Consider the following 23,358-nt stretch of genomic DNA (forward strand, 5'->3'; position numbering starts at 1 on the left):
GAAATTAATTTTTATTAAAATTTTTTAAGATGTTCACCCATTTCTCCCACCACCCACCTCATACAACCACCACTCTGTCCTCTATATCTGTGAGCATGGTATAGGGGGGGCGGTTGTTTTGTTTTTAAATCCCACATATAAGAGAGATCCTATGGTATTTGTCTTTCTCTGACTTCTTTCACTTAACATAATGCCCTTGAGGTCCATTTATGTTGTTGTGAATGAAAAAATTTCATTTTCTATGGCTGAATAACAATCCATTTTATAGACGTATATCTAGATATATCCATTCAGACATCAATGGACACTTGGGTTGTTTCAATATCTTGGCTATTATAAATAATGCTGCAATGAATATGAGTGTACATGTATCTTTTTGAATTAGTGTTTTTGTTCTCCTCAGATACTCAGAAGTAGAATACCTGCATCATATGGTAATTCTAATTTTATGTCCTTAAAGAACCTCCATACTGTTTTCCATAGAGGATGCACCAATTTACATTTCCACTAACAGGACACAAGGGTTCCATTTTCTCCACATCCTAACACTTGTTATTTCTTGTCTTTTTAATGATTGCCATTCTAACAGGTGTGAGGTGATATCTCATGTTTTAATTTACATTTCCCTGATGATTAATGATGTAGAGCTTCTTTTCATATACCTGTTAAGAAAAATGTCTATTCAGATCTTCTGCCCATTTTTTAATCAGTTTTGGCTTTTTGTTTTTAGAGGGTTGTTTTGAGTTTTATGAATTCTTTATAACATATTGGAATTTAGTCCCTTATTAGATATAAGATTTACAATTATTTTCATCATTCAGTCAATTGCTTTTTCATTTTGTTGATGGCTTCCTTTGCTAGGCAGAACCTTTTTAGTTTGATGTAGTTTCACCTGTTTATTTTTGCTTTTGTTGCTTTTGCTTTTGGTGTCAGATTTAAAAAAAAAAAAAAATCACTGCCAGGACCTAAGTCAAATTCCTTAAAAGTTTTATGGTCAGGTCTTACATTGAATTCTTCAATCCATTTGAGTTAATTTTTGTGTATGGTAGAATATAGTGGTCCAGCTTCATTCTTTTGAATGAAGAATGGCTGTCTAATTTTCTAAATACTGTTTATTGAAGAAACTGTTCTTTCCCCATTGTATATTCCCCAATGTATATAAAAATATTTTTTTGAATGGAACTATCTTATAGAACTACCAATACAGTTAAGCCTATTTATATGTTAATTACAGATATTTCAAAAAATTTGGTAAGAATTTTGGCACTCTCTTTTACTTTAGAAAAAATGTCCTAAGGTGCATTTCTTTGTTTAGGGTGTATACACTTTCTCTCCAAATCTACCTTCACCAATGGCCCAAAATACATTATCTCAATGGTCTGTAGCAGAGACTGAATCTCAGACACATTTCCAGAGATTGTAGGAATTTATGGAGCAAGTGAAGGAGGATGAAGGTGGGACAGGGACACACAAGTTAATTGCTAATTGCTCTAATTGGTTGCCATCTGTCAGCTGTTATCATTTTTGAGCTACCAATATTGATGTTATGTTATTTCAGATTGATATTTAATGAAGCCATGAAGTGTTTCCATATGTGCTTTTGTCCCTAAAGAGTGATGATGATATTGGCTCCATGTACCTCATTTATAACTAAGATTTTCCAGTGTACTATAGTAGAATTTCTTTAGCAATTTAGAAACATTCATTGTTTTATGAAACAAAAATGACTCAATAGATGTAACTTTGGTATCTGTGGATACTAAAAAAGTCATACTAACTTATTATTACTTTACATAGAAGTTTAGATTAAAATGCAAGTCTAATTTGATTTTCCCAGAGCATCAACACCAATCATTTTGGGGGAAGTTTTATTGGTATAACACTATAAATGTTAGCTTTCATAAAAAGAGAAATCATACAATATAAGACAGATTATAATAGATAAGGATGTTGTTTATTGAGAAAAGTTAGTCATAAAAGTTGAATATTTTTCCCAAAGGGATTTATTTTTTAGAACAAGTATATATCTGTATGGGGGAAATATCCATAAATTACTCAGTAGGAAAAAAGATTCAACTGGTATTTCAAGAAGGAATTTTTTTACATGTAGGCCAATATAAATATAAAGGTACCAAGAAAAAATAAAATTTACATTCAAAATAAATTCTTCTAATCTGTATTATTTAATTTAGAAAGAGGAATTTTAAAAAGGCAGTTAAGTTTTTAAAAATATTTTTAAAAGGCAATGCTTAAATTCCCTTACCAACAATTTTTCTTAAATCCTAAAAAAAATTATGTACATTAAAAAAAAAAACAAAAATTAACAAAGAACTAGAAAGAAAGAAATAGGCCAGATTTTCCTTCTTATAATGTTTGTTAAAAGAAAAAAAAAAAATCAATAGGATACATTGGTTTCTGGCCAGACATGTGAAAAAGAGCTCAGAAGTCCTCACTCCTATCTTTCCAAAGAGGAAAAAACAAAACCAAACAAACTGAAAATGAACAATTCTTTTCTGTCTGAAGAGAATTAACTGCTGCCCCCAAACTGAAGAGCTCGGCAGATAGAATCAAGAAATAATGGTTGCTTCTGGAGCTGCCAACAGACTGGAATTCTTAAAGTATAATTGGCTAATTGCCAGAGGCAGAACATGGATGATCTTGAGAGATAAAAATTGGTTGGGGACTCAGCCTTAGGGGGGAACCTGCATTTCCATGACTTAAACTTCTAGAGCCCTACCAGAATCTGTTTCCAAATTAAAAAAAAAAAAAAAAAAAAAAAATTCCCCTCACGTTCCTGTCAAAGGGAAGGAAAAGGTAACCATTTTGAAATATATCCAGAGTTTTTTGTTCTCCTTAAAAAAGGCCTACCTTCTAAACTGTTCTACCAAAACCAAACCCACCTGGGTTTTTTCTGGACCTAACTGACCACAGAGAAAAACATTCACACTCTAGCCGCCTCTCACCTTTGAGGTGGGAGAAAGGAAGTGCCCAACTCCAGCCCCCTGTACCTTGCCTTCCTTCTTCCTCTGAGATGGTGGGAATGAAAGCTGAGAAGCACTTGTGAAAGTTCACTAAAAGAATGAGATCTAATCAAAGAAGTATAAAACCCTTCCCCTCTCCCCACAAATTCCTACCATATCAATGGTATTGATTAAGCTCTTGCATTACAGGGGATTATAGCTGAAAGAATTCTAATCTTCAGACTATTTTTGAGAATGAGTTTCTAGGGAAAGTCAAAGACATCAGGGGAAACAAAAATAGGGACACCAGATGAAATTTTATCAAAGCCAAGAGTAAAATACACCCTAACTCCTAGCCATATAATTTAAAACCGCACATCCAAAGCCTGTTTACCTTACTTCCTTTTATCCAATACATCATATCCAGCTTTCAACAACAACAAAATTACAAAGCACTCTAAAGGGCCAAAATGCAGGCTGAAGAGAAAAAACAAGCTTCAGTTCAAGACTCAGAATATGGCAGAAATTTTGGAATTAGACTAAAAATTTAAAGAAGCTAATTATTACAGTAAAGCCTTTAATGGGTAAAAGTGGACAACATATAATAACACATAGGTAATGTAAGCAGAATGATGGCAACACTAAGAAAAAAAATATAAAGGAAATGCTGGAAATGAAAAACACTATATAAGTAAAAAATGCCCTCTTTATAGGGTCATCAGTAGACTAGACATAAATGAAGGAAAGACTCAGTGAGTTTGAAGATAGGTCAATAGAAACTTCCAAAACTGAAAAGTAAAGAGAAAAACAGAATTAACAGAATATTCTAGAAGTGTCAAAGAACAAAAGGTCTAACATACATGTATTTGAAACATTGGAAAGGAGAGAACAAAAAAGATATTTGTAATAACCACTGAGAATTTTCCACAAATAATTACAGATACCAGATGACAAATCCCAGATTCTCAAATGCCAAACCTGATAAATATCAAAAAACCTACACATAGTCATATCATATTCAAACTACAGGGGAAAAAAAAAAGAAGAAGAAAGAAAGAGAGAAACTACAAACTACGAAAAAAAGAGAAAGTCTTGAAAGAAGCCAGAGGGGAAAAAAAACTCACAGATTTGTCAATAGGGGAATAAGAATGAAAGTTACATCAGATTTCTCTTCAGAAATTATGCAAATAAGAAATGAAATTAAATATTTAAAACATTAAAAGGAAAAAGAAAAAGTGTTGAAAGAAAAAAAAAGGCAACTAACCAAGAAATATGCATCCAGCAAAATTATTCTTCAAAAGTAAAAGACAAACTTTTCAGATAAGCAAAAATGGAGAGGAGTTTGCCAGATCATCTGCCTTGTAAGAAATATTAAGAAGCTCTTAAGGGAAAGAGGAATGGTGCTGTTCAGAAGCTAGTCTACATACAAAAGAGAACATTAGAAATGGAATAAATGAAAGTAAAATATTTTGTCTTTTAATTGACCTAACAATTAAAATTTTGCTCAAAACAATAATGGCAACAATGTTGGGTGGTGAAAACTTATAGATTAGTGAAATGAATGACAGCAACATAACAAAAAGGAATTGGGAATACTCTGTTATAAGTTACCTGCACTACCTGTGAAGTGCTATAGTGTTATTTATAAGCATACTAACTTTAGTTGTACATGTATGTTATAAGTCTAGAGCAACCATGAGAAACTTTAAAAAAAAAAAAAGCATAATTGATGCATTAAGAGAAGAGAAAAGGAAGTCATTCAAAATTCTTAGCTAAAAACCAGACAAAGCACAGAGGGAAAGGAAAACAAAACAAAACAAAAAAAGAACCATAAATAGAAAACAGTTACAAATATAGAAGGTATTAGTCCAACTATGTCAATAATCTCTTTAAATATTAATGGTCTAAATATACCAATTAAAAGGCAGACACTATCAGTCGATTTAGTAGAGAAATTGAATCAATAATAATTGTTTCTTCCAAAACAGAAAGCACTTATCCCAGATGGTTTCACTGGTTTATTCTACCAAATATTTAAGGAAGACATGATACCAATCTCTGCAATCTGTTCCACAACACAGAAGTAGAGGGAATACTTCCTATCCTACGAAGCCAGCATAATATTAAAATCAGACAAAAAAGTTATCAAGAAAGGAAAATTACAGACAAATCTCTGTCATGATCATAGATGCAATCCTTAACAAAGTGTCAGCAAAGCCAAATTCAATAATGTCTGCGAAGAATTATGTACTGTGATCAAGTGAGATTAATTCTAGGTATGCCAGGCTGCTTTAACAATCAAAAATCGACTAGTATAATCCACCCCACCAACAGGCTAATGAAGAAAGATCATGTGATCATATTATTAGATGCAGAAAAAGCATTTGACAAAATTCACTCATTTAAGATGAAACTTCTCCACAAAGTAAGAGTAAAAGGAAACTTTTTCAACATGATAAAGAACAGCTACACAAAAGCTACAGATAACAATAGTGAAAAATTAGATGCTCTTCCCTATGAATAGAAACAAGGAAAACAACCTCTCCATCCCTATTCCATATTATAATGGAAGTTCTCACTAATGCAATAAGACAGAAGAAAAGAAAAAGGTATACAGATGGCAAAGGAAGAAATAGAACTGTTTGCAGATTACTTGGTTATTATATAGAAAGCCACAAAGAATCAACAAAAAACTCCGGTCAATAATGGCAAGTTTTCAAGATACAAACTTAATGTACAAAAGTCAATTGCTTTATAATTTATTAGCAATGAAAGATTAGAAATGAGATTTAAAAACACAACAAATTTACATTCATGCAAAAAAGGATGAAATACTTAAGTATAAATCTTACTATATACATATATATATATGTATATATATATATATATATATATATATATGGAAAACTACAAAACTCTGACAAATGAAAGGAAATCTAAATATATGGAGAGGTATTCCATGCTCATGGGAATTCTATGTATTTTCCATCCAACTTTTCCATAAACCTGAAATTATTGTTTAAAAAAGTCTATTAATGTGAAAAAATATTATGGATGATAATGCTTAAAAAGGGCCTAAAAAGACTGAAAAGAAATATTCTAAAATGTGCTACCTTAGGTGACATAACTGATTTTACTTTTATAGACTTCCCAAATTAAAAAAAGCATATGCTATTTTTATAATAAGAGAAAAATTTTGATTACAAACACTGTGAATCAGATTAATTCAGAAACTTTAAGTTATATGGCAAACAGCTTTATTTTTCATGTACTGTTCCAAAATTTTTTACAATAGCAAATGCAATTGATATTAATAAAAGATTATAGTCTTGTAAAATTTTATTATGAGAGTTGTAACTCTATTCCACTAAAAAAAAAAAAAAAACTTACCTTCAAAAGAAGGCTGAAATCATCACTTAAATGTATAAAAGGATTCTGACCTCACTCATAAGTTTATAAAAGGAAAACAAAACCATTAAGTACCATTTCTCACATACCAGACCGGCAAATTTAAAAGGACAACAAACTGAATTAATAAAACTTAGGAAATACATCTGCTCACCTATTAATAATGGAAATATAAAATAATTCCCTTATTGAGAACTGGCAACTTCTAGCAATACTACAGATGCATGTTTCCTTTGATCTAGCAATGCCACATCCCAGAATCGATCCCAAAGACATATTCTATAAACACAACATGACACAGGAACAAGATCATTCATTGCAGCATCATCTATAATGTTAAAAAAAAGAAAGAAAGAAAGAAAAGGAAACCTCTCAAGTGTTGAGTAAAGACCTGGTGAAATAAATTTGGAAAATCAAAAGAATGGAGTAATATACAGTCTCCTTCCTTGAAGGATGTGGAGTATCTCTCTACACTCATCTGGAATTATTTTCAAGACATAGCGTCAAGTGAAAACGAAATACAGAATGCTATGTTTAGTATGAAAAGAGAGGAAAAAGAACACACACACATGATACACACATACTTGGAACAACAACAAGCAGAACAAAAGCTCTCAGAGAGAATCCAGGAAATAAAAATGCTTACATCTAGCACACATATGAAAAGGGAGAGTGTGGAGGTAACGCATTTGACTGTGCCTTTTTATAGAACTCTGGTTTGAGGTCCGTGTCAATGTTTTACATATTAAAATTTAAAATCCAATCCAAATGAACAAAAGAACCTAAAAATGGAAAATAAAACTAGCCAACCTAACAGTATGACAAACTGATAACAAATCATCTCAGAGGGGGAAAAAAAACCAAAAACCTAATTGTGCATCCTTAAGATATATTCTGAGGTAATAAAGAACTAAACAGGTATCTTAAATTTTATTCAGCAGTTGGCATTTGTAATAATGCTATTACTATTGGGTTTTCATTGGGTAAGGTTGGGGGCTGGGGATTGGGTTTTTGGTTTTTATTTAAGTACGCTCCATACCCAATGTGGGGTTTGACCTCACAACCCTGAGACAAAGAGTCACAGGCTCTATTGACTTAGCCAGCCAGGTGCCCCTGGTATTGTTGTTTTAAACTAGTGTATGTGTGTTTGTGGGGCACCTGGGTGGCTCAGTGGGTTAAGCTTCTTCCTTCAGCTCAGGTCATTGTCCCAGGGTCCTAGGATCGAGCCCCGCATCGGGCTCCCTGCTCGCGGGGAGCCTGCTTCCTCCTCTCTCTCTCTCTCTGCCTGCCTCTCTGCCTACTTCTGATCTCTTTCTGTCAAATAAATAAATAAAATCTTTAAAAAACAAAAACAAAAACAAAAACAAAAAAACCAGTGTATGTGTGTTTGCGTATGTGTATATGTATATTAGTTCAAAACCTACAGTTTAAAACATATGTGCATGTATATGTATCTTGTATAATCCTATATATATTAAAGTCATGATTTTAATAACAAAACCATTTTCAGTGTAAGACAAAATATATTCAAGAATAAAAAATCATTGAAGTTGAGTAAATCTCTGATATGTTAAAAATGAAATGCAAATAATAGTAGGCTGGCTTCTTTTTTCCACTGAAAAGGCCAGGCAGTCATAAATTTCTACAGGAATCCTGGTCCAGGAAGAGGGATAAGTGAACTGAAGTTACAAGTTGGAGTACAGGAAAGATGTAAAGGATTGACTATCTTTATAATCCTGCTTTCAGCCAAGCCAAGGGTGCCTTTCTAAGGAAACTCTGGACCCTCCACGGGCCCCCTCCTTAGTCCCAAATTGAGGAGAGATCAGGCCCTCTCTACTGGTGGGAGTTACTATTTCATCCTTCCTTTTATGTCAGATGTATAGTTCCAGGGGGGGAGAGATTTATTTCTTAACAGTCAGAATCCCATAAATGTATGGAGATGCATGGAGGAAATATAATTAATCATATATAGGGAACAATGGAACAATCCTTTACTTCAATCAGCCTCCAGAGAGCTGTGAGGGGTCCAGTAAGTCAGTGACCCTCTGAAAGTTTCAATTTGTTAATTCGTGTGTAAAATAAAGGGGTTGAACTATGACCTCCAAGATTACTTTTAATAAAAATAGAATATTTGAATATCCAACATGGCTCACTTTATATGGCAGAAATCTGTTACTGTGCTAATCTAACTGCAACTCTGTTTTGAGAAGCCCATGAAAAAGGCACTACTTTTTTTTGTCCAAAAATCACTCACTTTACAATAAGGGAAGAAATAGCATTTTCTTAGCAAAAGATGTGTACCCCTATTTCCTTTTAAATAACATAAGAGTTGGCTGTCAAAGCACAAAAGCATGTAAAAACAATTTCACTCTGTCAATTAGATTCTGACACACAGTCTTTTTTTTTCTTCTTCAGTGTATATAGAAGCACAATAGGGAAGTGTCTCTGTCCTACACTTTCAGCAAATAACTATTTTGAAGGTGTAAAATGGAGACAAGAGAAGGGATGCTTTGTGCAGACTGTACATCTCAGCCCTGCCCCCCTTTTCTCAGCAATTCAGTTGCTGTTTGGTTTTTCTTGAACAGCTCACCTGCATTCATTTTTTACTTCCTCAAAGGAGTCGTGTTCTACACTAGAACAACGTGACCAAGAAAACCACCAAGAGAATAAGATTTTCCTTTAATACACAGTTCCTAATAGAAAGAAGAGCAAAGCAAAATTCTAACTTGTACAGGAGCACATAATTTGAAGCCAGCAAAATCCTTTTTCTCAGAGGAGAGACAGGTTGTCACACCATTACTCTCTGCAGCAGAAAACAGGACCTATTACCAAAAAAAAAAAAAAAAAAAAAAAAAATGTCCATACTTGCCTAAATCCTGAAAAATATTTGATTTCTAAATGATTGGTTTGGTGTACAAATCAATTAACTCATTCTCTTTGATCTACCATTCCTACTGGCAATTCCACAATTATTTGTCACTGCTCCAGTCTTTCCAAATCAGTCTGATGATGCTCATTAATCTACTTGTGACAGCTATCATTTTGAGTGTGAAAGGGCAGTAAGTGTCCTGGTTTTGAAAACAGAAATAGCAAAGATAATGAATTCCCTGTAGAAATAAATGATTCAACCCAAGTGTGTTCAAAGCTCTGTATTCTCCATCATAAGGAAACAACCCACTGGAAGATCCTGGAAGACATACACAGGAAGGGTATCTGGTTCCTTGAACTACAGAAGGAATAAGTTTTTGATGTGAGAACTGGATGCTGGTTGGAAAGTTAGAGATTCCAGAGAATAGGACTTCATCTTAGTTCTAGATTACTTAAAACATGAACGTTCTTGGTCCTTAAGGTTCAGGGCAACATAGGTAATAAAATACTGATGTGCAGAGAAGATGAAGAACTTTGCTTCATTGTCAAAGTGAGAGGCTTCATTAAGAATTCATTTAGGATCAGGTGCAAGGCAAGGGTACCCAGGAGGAACACTGTGGCTGAAGAAAAGTCAGGTGCCAACTCTCTGGTGGAACTGAACTCAGGTTGAGGTAGGCACAAGGTGGCCAAATAGGGGCTCAAAGGACTCTGAAATCAAGTCAGGCAAGCTAGACACAGTGACCAATAGATGCAATTAATCTGAAATTCATTGACATCAGTTAGCAGAAGAGGGTGGGAAAAGGAGGAGGAAGAGAGAGAAAAGATCTTCAATCTGGCAAGGGGAGACAGAAGTGGGGAGTACAGTCTATGGTCAGTCCACATGTAACTGAAGAGGTCTTGGATTACAGCCCCAGTTAAGTAGGCCTCTCTTCAAGAGGGCATCAGAGCTTGAGTGCATTGCTTTATTCATAGTTTAGGGTTGCTTTATTCAGGCTTCAAAGTGCATCAGTCAGGTAGCAAGCACATCAGTGTGCACCTCTCCAAGTTAACCATTCATCTCCTCTATAAATTTGGGGTGATTACTAACCCTCCTTTGATGCATTTTTTAAGAGAAGAATCATCCACACCTCATAGGTTATAGTAAGGACAAAGGAGATAATGGTTGTAAAGAACTTCACATGATCTCTGATACATGGCTATCATTCTTACTAGCTGTATTACCTCATAGCTTTTGTTAACTAATTCTGGGAATTCAGGTTGTCTATAAGTGAAATTTGGGGGGCAAGGCAATGGTGATTAATTTTCAGAGTCTCAGAGGATTATGTCCTCACTGGGTGAGGAAGAGGAAAGAAATGGCCATAGGATAGCTACCTAAAATAACTGCCTCACTGACACCAACTCATCTCTATGGACAGTTGAGCCAATGGCCATGTACAGGGTCAGGAAAAGATTATCACAGCAGGTCCCCACTTTCAGAGATCTGGGGTGGTTCATCCTCTTCAACTTCATTAGGTGTCACTGACAGGGTGACTGCTGTGTTCTATCAAATTTTTTTCAATAAATAATAGAATAAAACCATAGGGCTTTTCTTAGAACAATGGTTTTTAAGAACATCTCCATCTCATTAGAGCAGAACTGACTGCCCTATGAATCTTATGTTGTATATTCATTTTTAATTTCACTTTATATAATTTTTGAAAAAAGGGGGAAAAAAACGAGCAGAATGGAACCAAGTAGTTCAGCGGCTGGTTCTGATTTGAGGAGGAAATACCCTTTGCTCAAAAGGCCAAGGTCTGGGCTCTGGAGGCCGCTCCTACTTTGGCTGAAAAGCTTTGCAAAGAACTTGTTTTATGCATCGGATGATGCACCGATATATTTTCAAAATCCCACATTTAAGGTTCTTCACATTATTGAGTAAATTGGAACTGTAAGCAGTGAAATAGGATTTGCTCAAGGTCACATAGCAGAGTCTCTGTCTTGATCAGCCTGAGAAGCACTAGTGTCCAGTCAAGGTGGGAGGGCTTGTGCTGTGATGGCGCAATTAAGAGTGAATGACATGGATTTTGGATTCTGCAATCACTTGGGCAAAAATGTTGATTATCTTGGGTCTCAGTCTTCTCACACAAAATGAGTATAAATACCTTCCTCAGAATAGGTACCCTTAACCTATTAATTGAAGGAATAGAACCACTTAAAAATTGAAAGACACAGAGGTGTCATGAATGGATGGCTATGCAGGACCTGGCACATAGATTTTAATAAAGTGTAAGTGTGTGTGTGTGTGTGTGTGTGTGTGAGAGAGAGAGAGAGAGAGAGAGAGAGTGAATGCAAAGATGACCACAGGTTTTGTGTACTTCTACAAATAACTCCCTACAAATATCATACTGGTACTGAGGGTCTCCTGCATGCATTTATACATGCTGCTGAAATTAGGGAAACTTAGATATCAAGATAGAAAGGAGATAAGTGAGGCTTCATTTCAGATGCAATCCATCCCATTTTGACACACTATAGAAGTGTTTATATCCGCTGATTCCCCCTTATATGCAGAGAGAATAAGAGTCCATGATCTTGTAATAATTTTCCCAAAAGCCAGCTTATGAGGACCCACCCTTGTTGTACAAGGAAATTTCTATACAACAATTAGTATACATGGTCCAGCACAAGTCCAAATAAATCTGAGCGATGAAGAGGAAAGAGCTCCAGAAACACTTAGTTTTCATAACCATCCAATCTTCACTAGTATTCTGTTTTGTTCAAAATGGTTTCCCATGTTAGTTGCACAATATATTTTACATGTCAGCAGTCAAAGTGAGATTAGTAGTATGTGCGTTTTGAGAGACCAATAATCTAGAGCACTTTAACCATCAACATAAAAGTCTGAAAGTACCTTCCCTATGAGAATTGGTGGTTTCTCATTTATTTCTGACTCAGGCAAGAGGATGACAGCAACATGAGAGCAGCAATCATGCTCCTTCTATCAAAGGAATCTCTATGCTGGGTCACTGTCTACTGCAGAAAATGCTAATGTCTGCCTCCTTCTGATTATTAGTTGTGCTCAGAAAGTCAAGGAGAGGAATGAAAGGGGAAGCCATAGGATAATTGCGTTTATTTCGACTCATTGCAGGGAGGAAGTACATGACAGATAATATAATGCATATGCATCCCCCCCAAAAAAAGGATGATTCACTTATGATAAAGTATGGATCTGGAGGAAATAAAGCAAGAATAAACCCTCCCCAGTCCGCAAATCTATCTAACGTATGAGAACATTCCAATGGAAGAGGTACGACCTCATCTTTAAAATGGGAATTCATCTTTAAGGTATCTGAAATATCATGGCTTTGTAGGATGAAACAGGACCACAGAGACCACCTTTCTTTTATTCTCATCATAAATCAGCATTTTCTGGCTGCTCTACAGCCAGCAGTCTGAGAATTGAATTCAGTGCTAAAGGCCAAGTGTTTAAGCCTCTCCAGCATGCATTTATTTCACTGTGATTTAGATACTAACAGAATGGAAGCTACTTTCCCCCAATCCAAGTGAAAAACAAAAACAAAACCAAACAAAGGTGGAAGGGGATCCCCAAGTCTAATGGCTTATCAGTTTAATTCAGGGTCTACATTGAAGTCATAAGCACTTTAAAGGCTTGGTGACTGCACAAGAAGCTACCTGGCCCCTCGGGTGCTATGTTCACCCAAACCCCTTCCAGGGAAAGGGGTAAAAATAAAATCGCCATCATTAAAAAGATTTCATCTGATTTGTGATTGTTTTAACAAGATCCAGCATAACTCAAGGAGTGACCGGAGAACCGACAGGTCCCATATCTGTGTATTATGGCAAGTTCTTAAAACTACAGGTTACTGTTTGTCTTTAAAAACTGCCATGGGAAAGCTCAATTAGGTAGTGTTCATGACTCTCCAAATGGTTACAGTCCATCAGAAACCTATGTTCCCACAGTTCATTGCAGTTTCTCCCAGGTATCTGAAGGTGACCAGATCAGAAGGAGCCAGACTATTTGTCTTCTCAGAAAGAGTAGGTTAGAGAAAGGGTATTGGAAGAGAACAACTCTGAAAGCAGCCAACCAGCAACTGAGTGAGACATTTGAAGTGACGCTAGACATTGTTCTCTGGTATTGCTTATGGTTTGACTTAATGCACAGCACTGACAGTGAACATCCAATATTCACCATAACGATTTCAGAAGAGAGCTTTTTAGTCACTTAAATCTCCGAAGCTCAAGGTCTTTTCAACTCGTGTAAGACATCACAGGCATCAAATTAAGAGTTTTATACAGGATGCTATTGAAATGCCCGAATAATTGATTTCTTATTTGTAATTTACCAGCATTTAAAGATGATTCTTTTTGTCTTTTCTATTATAAAGATAGAAGAGCATAGAACTTGAGATTCTGAGCCCTATCCTGGCTTTGCCTTTAGTTTGCTATGTGCCGGTAAGATGGAGACTCACGAAGGGTTGGATTAGAGCCTTTCTGAAATCCCTTCTAATTCTAAATATATATATATATATATATATATATATATATATATATATATATATGACTATGCATATATATAGTTTATATAATACATAATGTATATATAATATACACATATAGAAGCATATAAATAATGTTCTCATCACAGTTGTTGGTTCTTCAGTGGCGATTTTCTACCCACAGACTAATGCTATATCTAAGATACTGCATATGCCAAAATCCATGCAAAGAGAAAAAGAAAACTGTTAAGCTTTACTCTATGTCTGATGTTTTCATATACATCATTTCATACTAAAAACAAACCTATAGGATATTTCTTCCAATTGAAATTATGACTCCTAAATGAGACATTTCCAAACTCAGCCAGCCAGTAAGTACCAAAATCAGGGATTAAATTTAAGCTTGAATAGCACCAAAGTCCACATGCTTTCTTCAACTTTGCTCTCCCATTTATTAACTTTCTCTTGGAAATGTAAAAACAGAGGAAAGAGTGTTTTCACTTTAAGACAGAGGAGAATGTCAACAAGAGCATTTCTCTTCCACTCCCAGCTCCTTGAAGGCAATATTGTATCAACAGAACCAGTGATGGTGTCTCACACATTGAATATTTTCAATAAGTATTAGTTGAATAAATACATTGCCTCATAAATGATGAATGACTGAAAAAATTCAGTAGGAATTCAGACATGTTTGATTTATCCCTGAAAAAGATACAATTTTTTAATTGTTAATATTATAACATTTTTCAAAATTTATCTCATATCAGGAATTTATAACATTTAAAAATAATTCTAAGGGTCCTGGGCCCGGACTCCTGATTTAGGCTCAGGTCATGATCTCGGGGTCATGAGATCCAGCCCTGCCTCAGACTCTGTACTGAGCATGGAGCCTGATTGGAATTCTCTCTGCCCACTCCTCCCCCTGCTAAAAAAATTCCAAAACTTGTATATTGTAATATTTAAAAGGGATATTTTTAATGTAATAGATATGAATGTTAAAACTTAACATACTGGAAGTCACAGCTGTAATTAAAAGAAAACAAAATATACACAATCTTGATAAGTTCAAGTGATTCAAAACTATGTTAAAATTTGCTAATATCCAGAAAATGTTGCTCTTAGGAAATTCTCAAAGTGAACATTTAAACTCAAATTTATATCTCTACATGAACTATTGAGACTTTAACAAATATGAATAATTTGCTATACACATTAAGAAGTCCAGTTTTTCTACTTTAATATCTCCATATTTTCGATCTTGAATGAGACATTTATTTTGACTTGGTTGAGAAAAGAGATTACCCAGTCTGTTTTCTAATCCTTAAGGGATGTCACTATTTGTACAAAAGGGAATAACATCCTGTAAACAAAACTAATTTTAATCTACTTTTGTTAAAAATACTACCAAATATCAATGTGAGCCATTTTAATATTAGGCATTATAAACCAAGCAACTTTTTTTAAAAAGAGGTATTATCACTCAACAATTTTGGCAGCATAGTAGAGTTCTCCATGTTCCAAATCTATTTTACAAAATACACAGCTTATTTTCTGTCTTTGTTTATCTGACTCAGAGTTCATAATCCTCAAGGCATTGCTCCTCCTGTCGGAGTGAAAACTATATTATAGCTTTGCCCCAGATTTTTAATGGATACTGAGGAACTAAAAGGACATCCGGGAAAAGATAGCATATTGAACACATCTAACACACACGCACACACATCAGCAAGATATATTTAAAAACATAGCCATATAAGGACAGATGAAAAGGGATAGCAGGTGATATAAACACAAAATTTTGTGAGTTGAAACGAAGAAAAAATGACGAATCAGCAGACTCAGATAAGTTGAAATTCAAGCAAGAACTGAAAAGAACCAAGAAGGAACTTAATTTGCAATGTACACAGAATAGTGATCTAACCAAAACCACGATGCAACAGAGTTGGAAGGATAAGAAAAGTGGGTATGGTGGAGCTCAAGCATCTTCCATAGTAGATGGTCTAGAGCTGATGCTTGAAGTTGAAAAGGCAAAGAGGAAAGATAAAAGCATATTATTTATATATCTAGAAATCATGGCAAAGCTAACAGGTTTTTACATATTTATAAGCATTGGTTACTCTGAAGAACAGAAAAACTGGAGGGAGCACAGGGTCACAGTGTTCTTCACATGAAGTCTTATAGAAAGCATTTACCTATGTGTACCTGTAAGAGATAAAAACAAACTAACTCAAAGAAATAATGATCATTTCCTTCTAAGGCCCACATGCACATGTAGTTTTCTAGAGAGCTTTTTTCTTTTTCTTTTTAATTTTTTTAATTAAGATATAATGTATTATTAGCCCCAGGGGTACAGGTCTGTGAATCGTCAGGCTTACACATTTCACAGCACTCATCATAGCACATACCCTCCCCAATGTCCATAACCCAACCACCCTCTTGCAACCACACCCCTGCAACCCACAGTTTGTTCTGTGAGATTAAGAGTCTCTTATGGTTTATCTCTCTCCCAATCCTATCTTGTTTCATTTCTTCCTTCCCTACCCCCCCAATTTGCCTCTCAAATTCCTCATATCACGGAGATCATATGATAATTGTCTTTCTCTGATAAAGAGTTTTCTTATTGCATTTATCAAAATATTGCAATAAAACCAACAGCCTCATAAAAATTGTGCTAGCTAAATACTTTGTTTCCCATGAACAATGCATGACCTTAGACCAGTAATCACTTATGAATCCATTTTCACCTATCTAAAGATTTAATTATTTGAGAAAGAGAGAGCATGTGTGCTCATGAGAAGGGGGAGGGGCAGACGGAGAGAATCTTCAAGCAGATTCTCCACTGAGCATGAGCTTGTCATAGGGCTCAATCCAAGGACCCATGAGATCATGACCTGAGCCAAAACCAAGAGTCAGACACTTAACCAGTCAGCCACCCATGTACCTCCATTTTCTACCTATCTAGAAATGATATCATCATAAGTTGAGGTCTTAAGACTCCTTCTAGCACATAAATTGTTCTATAATAACACTGAGTTTGTGTACCCAATCTTTCAATTTTCTTTCATTACTAAGAGGAAATATTATCTATTCCTTTTCCTTCCCCTGTTCCTCTCCTATCCTTTTGCCCTAGCCTTCTCTGTTTACATTGTTGGGCCTCAGGGTTGCTCCTACCAAATGAAGCAGGTGGAATGGGAGCAGACCATTCATTGATCCCATTCAGTATCAGTACTGAACGGGAAAATGGCACCTATATACTGTGTATCCAAGTAAAACACCAGGAAATACTCTATTGAAAGTAATAGGATGTAGTAGTTAAGAATTTGAACTCAATCGCAAGGGTTCAAATCTCAGCTTCACCACTGACCAGCTCTATGATGTTGGACAAGTTACTTAACTTCTCTCTGTGCCCCTATTTCTAAATCTTTAAATTGGGATTAATAATACTTCCTCCTAAAACTGCTCAGAGCATAAAATGACTTGGTGTATTTAAATTCTTAGAAGCAGTGTCTGGAGCATAGCTGACACATACTGATGTTAATTTTATTATTATTGACCTCAGTGAATAAGCATTTGATCATTCTATGGCAAGGAACAAAGAAAAAAGAACTAGTTTTATGAGAAAGTACAAACTCTATTAATACATTAAAATAGCATCTTCCCATTATTAATAGAGCTCTTTGCTGTGGAAGAAAAATATTGCTGGTGCAGGAAAGCATGAGTTGTTAATTTTACAGTATGAAGATCCTGGTTCCTTATGACTGCAGACACTTAGCTTTTTTTAGTTCATATTTAAAAGTCACCAAAGTTCATACACCTTTCCTGGATATTAGTAAACGTGAGTTTACAATGATAACATCATGATCCATTAGACCCTCACTTTAGAATATTTGAGATTGCTTTTGCTTCTTACTGTTTGTTAATTTTCAGGATTTAATTGCACAGCTTAAAGTAATGTGTATCTTGCAAAGAAAATATTTACAAATGGCAGGTAAGGGAATGCACAGAAGAACTGATCATGTACAAATCAGCATGCCAAATGGTATAGCTCTGAGGGCATTAACGGAAGTGGCCGGTACACTTACAGTATCACTGATGAATTCCTGTTTGAAAACTGTAATTGCCCCTTAAAAGGTCTATCGACTTCCAATTGCTCTTACATACACCTGCCCACAGAATCCTTTCAGGAACAGTTATAATCATAGCAGGACCCTATTCAAACATCTTCAATGTCTCCCCCCCTGCTATGGGAAATGAATTTCACCTGCTCAGTCCAAGGCACACCACCATTTGACCCAGGCTTTCTAACGAGCACAGTATATTGTTCAGCTTTGCAGGATACAAGCAACACAGAATATTTGACTCATTAAACATGCCCTGTACTGGTCACTTCAATTCCTGTAGCTGGGCTTTATTCCACAATTTCCCTTTCTACATGAAAGCCCACCTCTGCTTTCCAAATTAAACGGGTTATTTATTAAATCAAAATATACCCCTTTCTAAGACCTGGCTAGTTTCCCCCCAGCACATGTCATTTTTCTTCTCAGCACATTCACAGTGTTTTTGTAGCTATATTTTAATGCTTCTTATATTATTGCACAATCTGTATTTATTTAGTACTAGATGGTAGTTTCACAGAAGGCAGAATTTTATCTTGCAATTGTCTTTTTTAAAACTACTGATAGAATTTGCTAAAGTGCTTGAACATAAACAATGTTTGATTCTTAGTGAGTTTGTATATTGGTCACTAACACACTTACTCAAATTTACCATTTTACAATAGAGATTAATTTTCAAAATTGTAAGCCGGTCTCCCACCTTATAAATTATTTCCTAATGCCAAATGCTTAAAAACTTAACATTAATTTAGTCAACCTTAGAAGACACTCTACCCTCTATTTAAGCAAAAAAATAATTATTGGGAACTTATATTGTTTAAATTTCTGAACATAAGTAATCAAATTATCAAATTAAAATCACATGAATCAAAGATCTTACCTGCTGTTGATTTTCTTCTGCTGCTGTAACAAATTACAACAAACTCAGTGACTTAAAAACAGCACATATTTTTTATCTTATCTTTCTGAAGTCTGAAATAGGTTTTACTGAGCTAAAATCAAGACGTCCACAGGGTTGCTTTCCTTTTGGAGGGTATAAGAGAAAATCCATATCCTTGCCTTTTCTAGCACCTAGAGGCTTGCTTGCTTTCCTTCACCCAAGCTTTATTCTCCTATCTTCAAAGGGAGTAAAGTAGAACTAAGTCCTTATCATACTGCCATTTTTATAGTTCTCATTCTTCTGCCCACCTCTTCCACTTATAAAGACCCTTGTGACTACGACAGACAGAGCCAGGTGTTCCAGAAAAATCTTCCCATATCAAAATCAGCTGGTTCACAATCTTAATTACATCTGCAGACTTCGTTCTTTGCCATATAGCCAAATATATACCAGGTGCTGGGGGTTAGGACATGCACATTTTTGGTGAGCCAGTACTCTGCCTACCATGCCTAGTATCAAGCTTTACTAATGATTTAAAAAATATAAGCAATTAAGAGGCACAGGAAAAGCAAGACAGATCTGAACCAAGCATGTGGCTCTCCAAGTCCTTCCCATTCAAAATATGCACTCTCTGGCCCATCCAACACAACACAGGTCATCTATAAATAAAATATACAAGTTTTTTTTTTCTCAGCAAGCAAGACCTTTCTTTGTTAATGCTCTCCATTTTGCACTCAGATCATTTAATGGCTCACATGGTATACTCCAGGGAAACTTGCTTCCTACATCCATATATTACAATTGTTAATTATAAGTAATACTAAAAGAGAAATATCTTTTCTACTATAAGTACCCCCTTCCTATCCAATATTATAGTCTATTTACCATGAGCCTTATTATTATCAGCATGTTTACAAGTAAGTTATACCAATACCAGGCATCTTTTTATGGGAACATTCCTTCATCAGGGGAGGATAGATCACAAGTCAGCTGCTTGAAATACCTTCTCCACAGTCACTATGACAGGTGCTGATGCTAGAAAGGATATAATCAAACAAAGGTAGAACCTCTGTTCTTGAGAAGGTCACAGTATTAGTGAAAATAGATAAGAAACATAATAATCAGAGTAAATGTGTTTTATTATGCTAAAGAAACAGGACTCAGTGGTGAAACATTGAGGAACCATTCAAAGATCATTTAGTTAGATAGTATTAGGAGATAGACTTATATGGAAATGGGAAATGCTCTCAGAAATTACCACCAAAATACAAAAGAAAGCTGATGAGTGTCCTATAGAAAGCAGAGAGCATGGAAATGAAGAAAAGGGAGACATATAACAATTATTAAGAAAATACTATCTATTACACTTGGTGAAGGGTGAATATCCCAGAGATTCCACAGTGGGGGAAAAAGAGACAAATATAAGAAAAGCAGGAAGCAAAAAAGGAAAGCACCCATGTTATCTGAACTGATAGATGCCACACGTGTAGTAGATCTCTGCCGCACAGAGGTCTAGGAAAGCTCTTACTACCAAACACAGTTGGGGGAGCTAGAAAACTGTCTAACCTTGTGAAGATGTTATCTAAATTGAGTCTTAAGGCACATGCAAGAGTTAACCAGGACAAAAAAATGGGGAAACGTGTAAAATCATAGGGAAACTGATATTTTTCAATAATTGTACCTTATTTACTTCCAAACAAAGTATTCTTAATGACTATATATTTTATTTACTTCTCCAATTCATATGATTTAATCAACACTCAGCATTGAATATTTATAATCATAGAAGATATTCTAAAATGATGTATCAGCCTTTGAAGAAGATTCTACTGGAAATTCTAAAATTTGTTTATAAAATGCCTCTATTTTTATTGCACAGTTATAAGTAGTTGACTAATGTTAGCTATTTTTATTTGTTTTTAATTATGAAACATTAACAATGTTGGAACATTATTATTACTTTGAAAGATAATCACTCATTTAGATAGAAAATTTTGTGTTAAGAAAGTAGTCACATGGTTTATGCCCATGAAGGATTAACTGCTATACCAATTACCTTATCACCATTTGCAACTAGAAAAGGGGACAAAATATATGGGAAAATAAATCCTTTCAGACAGTAATCCCCAAGAGGAGGAAAAGTAAGATCTATGGTTTTTCCAGTTTACTGCCTAGAGGCAGTTTGAGGCTTCAATAAGTGGAAGGGCAATCCAAACAGAGGTCAGCAGACTAAGTTGAAAAGAACAAGATTGGAGGTTGGGAGACTGACATGCTTAAAATTTGTTTGGCAGAGTTTAGAAAAGAAGAGGATAGAAGGGGTTTTCCAGAAATCTATACAGAGGTCTCCCTGAGTGTTTGGCTGAGTATTTACTCAATACATGAGCAAGAAAAACCTACCTGAGGCCAGGAAAGAATTACTTGAAAGCAGTATGGAAAACAATGCTCATACCTCTCACTGTTGTGCTCTTCACTAAAATATCTCCACTCTGACATGGCTTTTCTTTAACTTTTCAAATTCAACACATGGAACATTGGATACAATCCTCAGAAGAGTCATATCTTTGCAGCAAAGTTAAATTAATCCTAGACTAAATACTGTTCTAAATGCCATAGAAAGTTTGAAAAAAATCTATGTGTTTGACATAATTAAGTGCCAGAACAAAATTCAACACTCTTAAAAGGAACACAACAAAATCCAGCATCCACCAGGTAAAAAGCATATTGTTCAGCATCAATAAAACTGATCAAATATGCAAAAAGGAGAAAAACATTACCCTTAACCAGGAGGTAAAACAAAAAGAAACAAATCTCTAGAGAGATGACAGAATAAAAGTAAACATGAAGAGAAATTCTGAACTACAAGTCATGGTTAAAAGTGGCATAAACTCATAGACTTTCTGTACAAGGAAAGTAATCTCCAAGTCATGAATACAGCCAACAATAAAAGTTGAAAATCTCAGTCTCAGCAGACACAATAAAAGCCATTCAGTGACTTACCGCTAAGTAGTGCTGACCAAGACAACCTCTAGGAGGCCAGACTTAAAATCAGAGAAATCATATATGTATCTAACAACAGATCACCGAAATACATGAAATCAACTGTAACAGAATTTAAGTAAGAAGTAGAACTTTCAAAAATAGTAGTTAGAGGGATGCTTAGATAGCTCAGTTGGTTAAGCCTCTGACTCTTGATTTCAGCTCAGGTCATGATCTCAGGGTTTTAAGATTGAGTTCCACATTGGCCTCCATGCTGGGCATGGAACCTGCTTAAAATTCTCTCTCTCTCTTCCTCTGCCCCTCCCACCTTTAAAAAAATGGTAGTTAGATATTGACAAAAGAGAATGAATTAGGAAGGATTAAAATTTTTAAAAATTTAGATCAGAAATTAAAATAAAATCCAATTTGGAAAATTGACGAATATGTGTAAATTAAATAACTCCTAAATAATCAATGAGGCAAAGAAAAAAATCACAAGGAGATTAGAAAATGCTTTTAGGTGAATAAAAATTAGAACATAATATACCAAAATTCATGGGGAGAAGCTAAAACAATGTTTGGAGGAAAATTTATGATGGTAAATGCCCAAATTAGCAAAGAAAGATCTGAAATAGGTAACTTAAGATTTTACCTCAATAAACTAAAACAAGCAAACAAAAACAAAACAAAACAAAAAACAAATGAACCCCAAAGGAAGCAGAAAGAAGATAAAAATTATAGTGAGAATAAATAAAACAGAACATTTTTTTAAATGATAGAGAAAATCAACAAAACCAAAAGTTGGCTCACATAATTAGGTGTCCTACTCTTGATTTCAGCTCGAGTCACAATCTCAGGGTCATGAAACTGAGCCCCACAAGGGACTCCACATTCAGAAGGGAGTTTGCTTCTCTCTCTCTCTCAAAGAAATCTTTTTTTAAAAGGTCGTAAGGGAATACTATTTAAAAAGCCAGGCCAAAAACTTAGATCACTTAGATAAAGTTAACAAATTATAGGAAGACACAAACTACCAAAACAGTCTAAAAAATAGAAAATCTGAATAGACCTATAATAAGTAAAGAAATACAATTAGTAAGAATAATAATAAACACAAAGAAAATCCCAGATCTAAATGACTTCACTGGTCCATTCTACTAAACATTTAAAAATGTAGTACCAATTTTTCACAATCTCTTCTCAAATAACAGAAGAGAAGGTAACACTTCCCAACTCTTTCTATAAGGCCAATATAACCCTTTCACCAAAACCAAACACATTATAAGAGAAGAACAATTCAAACCAATATTATGTATGAATATAGATGAAAAATCCTCGACAAGACAATAGCAAACTATATCAACCAGGATATAAAAAGGATTATAAAACATAATGAAGTGGAATTTACTCAAGATATACACAGTTGGTTTATCATCTAAAATCAGTTAAAATGAAAATACAGAAAGGGAAATTAGGGAATCAATTTCATTTATTATAGCACCAAGAACGATAAGATACCTGGGAATAAACCTAACAAAAGAGGTAAAGGATCTGTACTTGAGGAACTACAGAACACTCATGAAAGAAACTGAAGAAGACACAAAAAGATGGAAGACCATTCCACGCTGATGGATCAGAAGAATAAACATTGTTAAAAT

This window comes from Lutra lutra, chromosome 3 (assembly GCF_902655055.1).
Source record: "Lutra lutra chromosome 3, mLutLut1.2, whole genome shotgun sequence".
NCBI classification, from domain to species: Eukaryota; Metazoa; Chordata; class Mammalia; order Carnivora; family Mustelidae; genus Lutra; species Lutra lutra.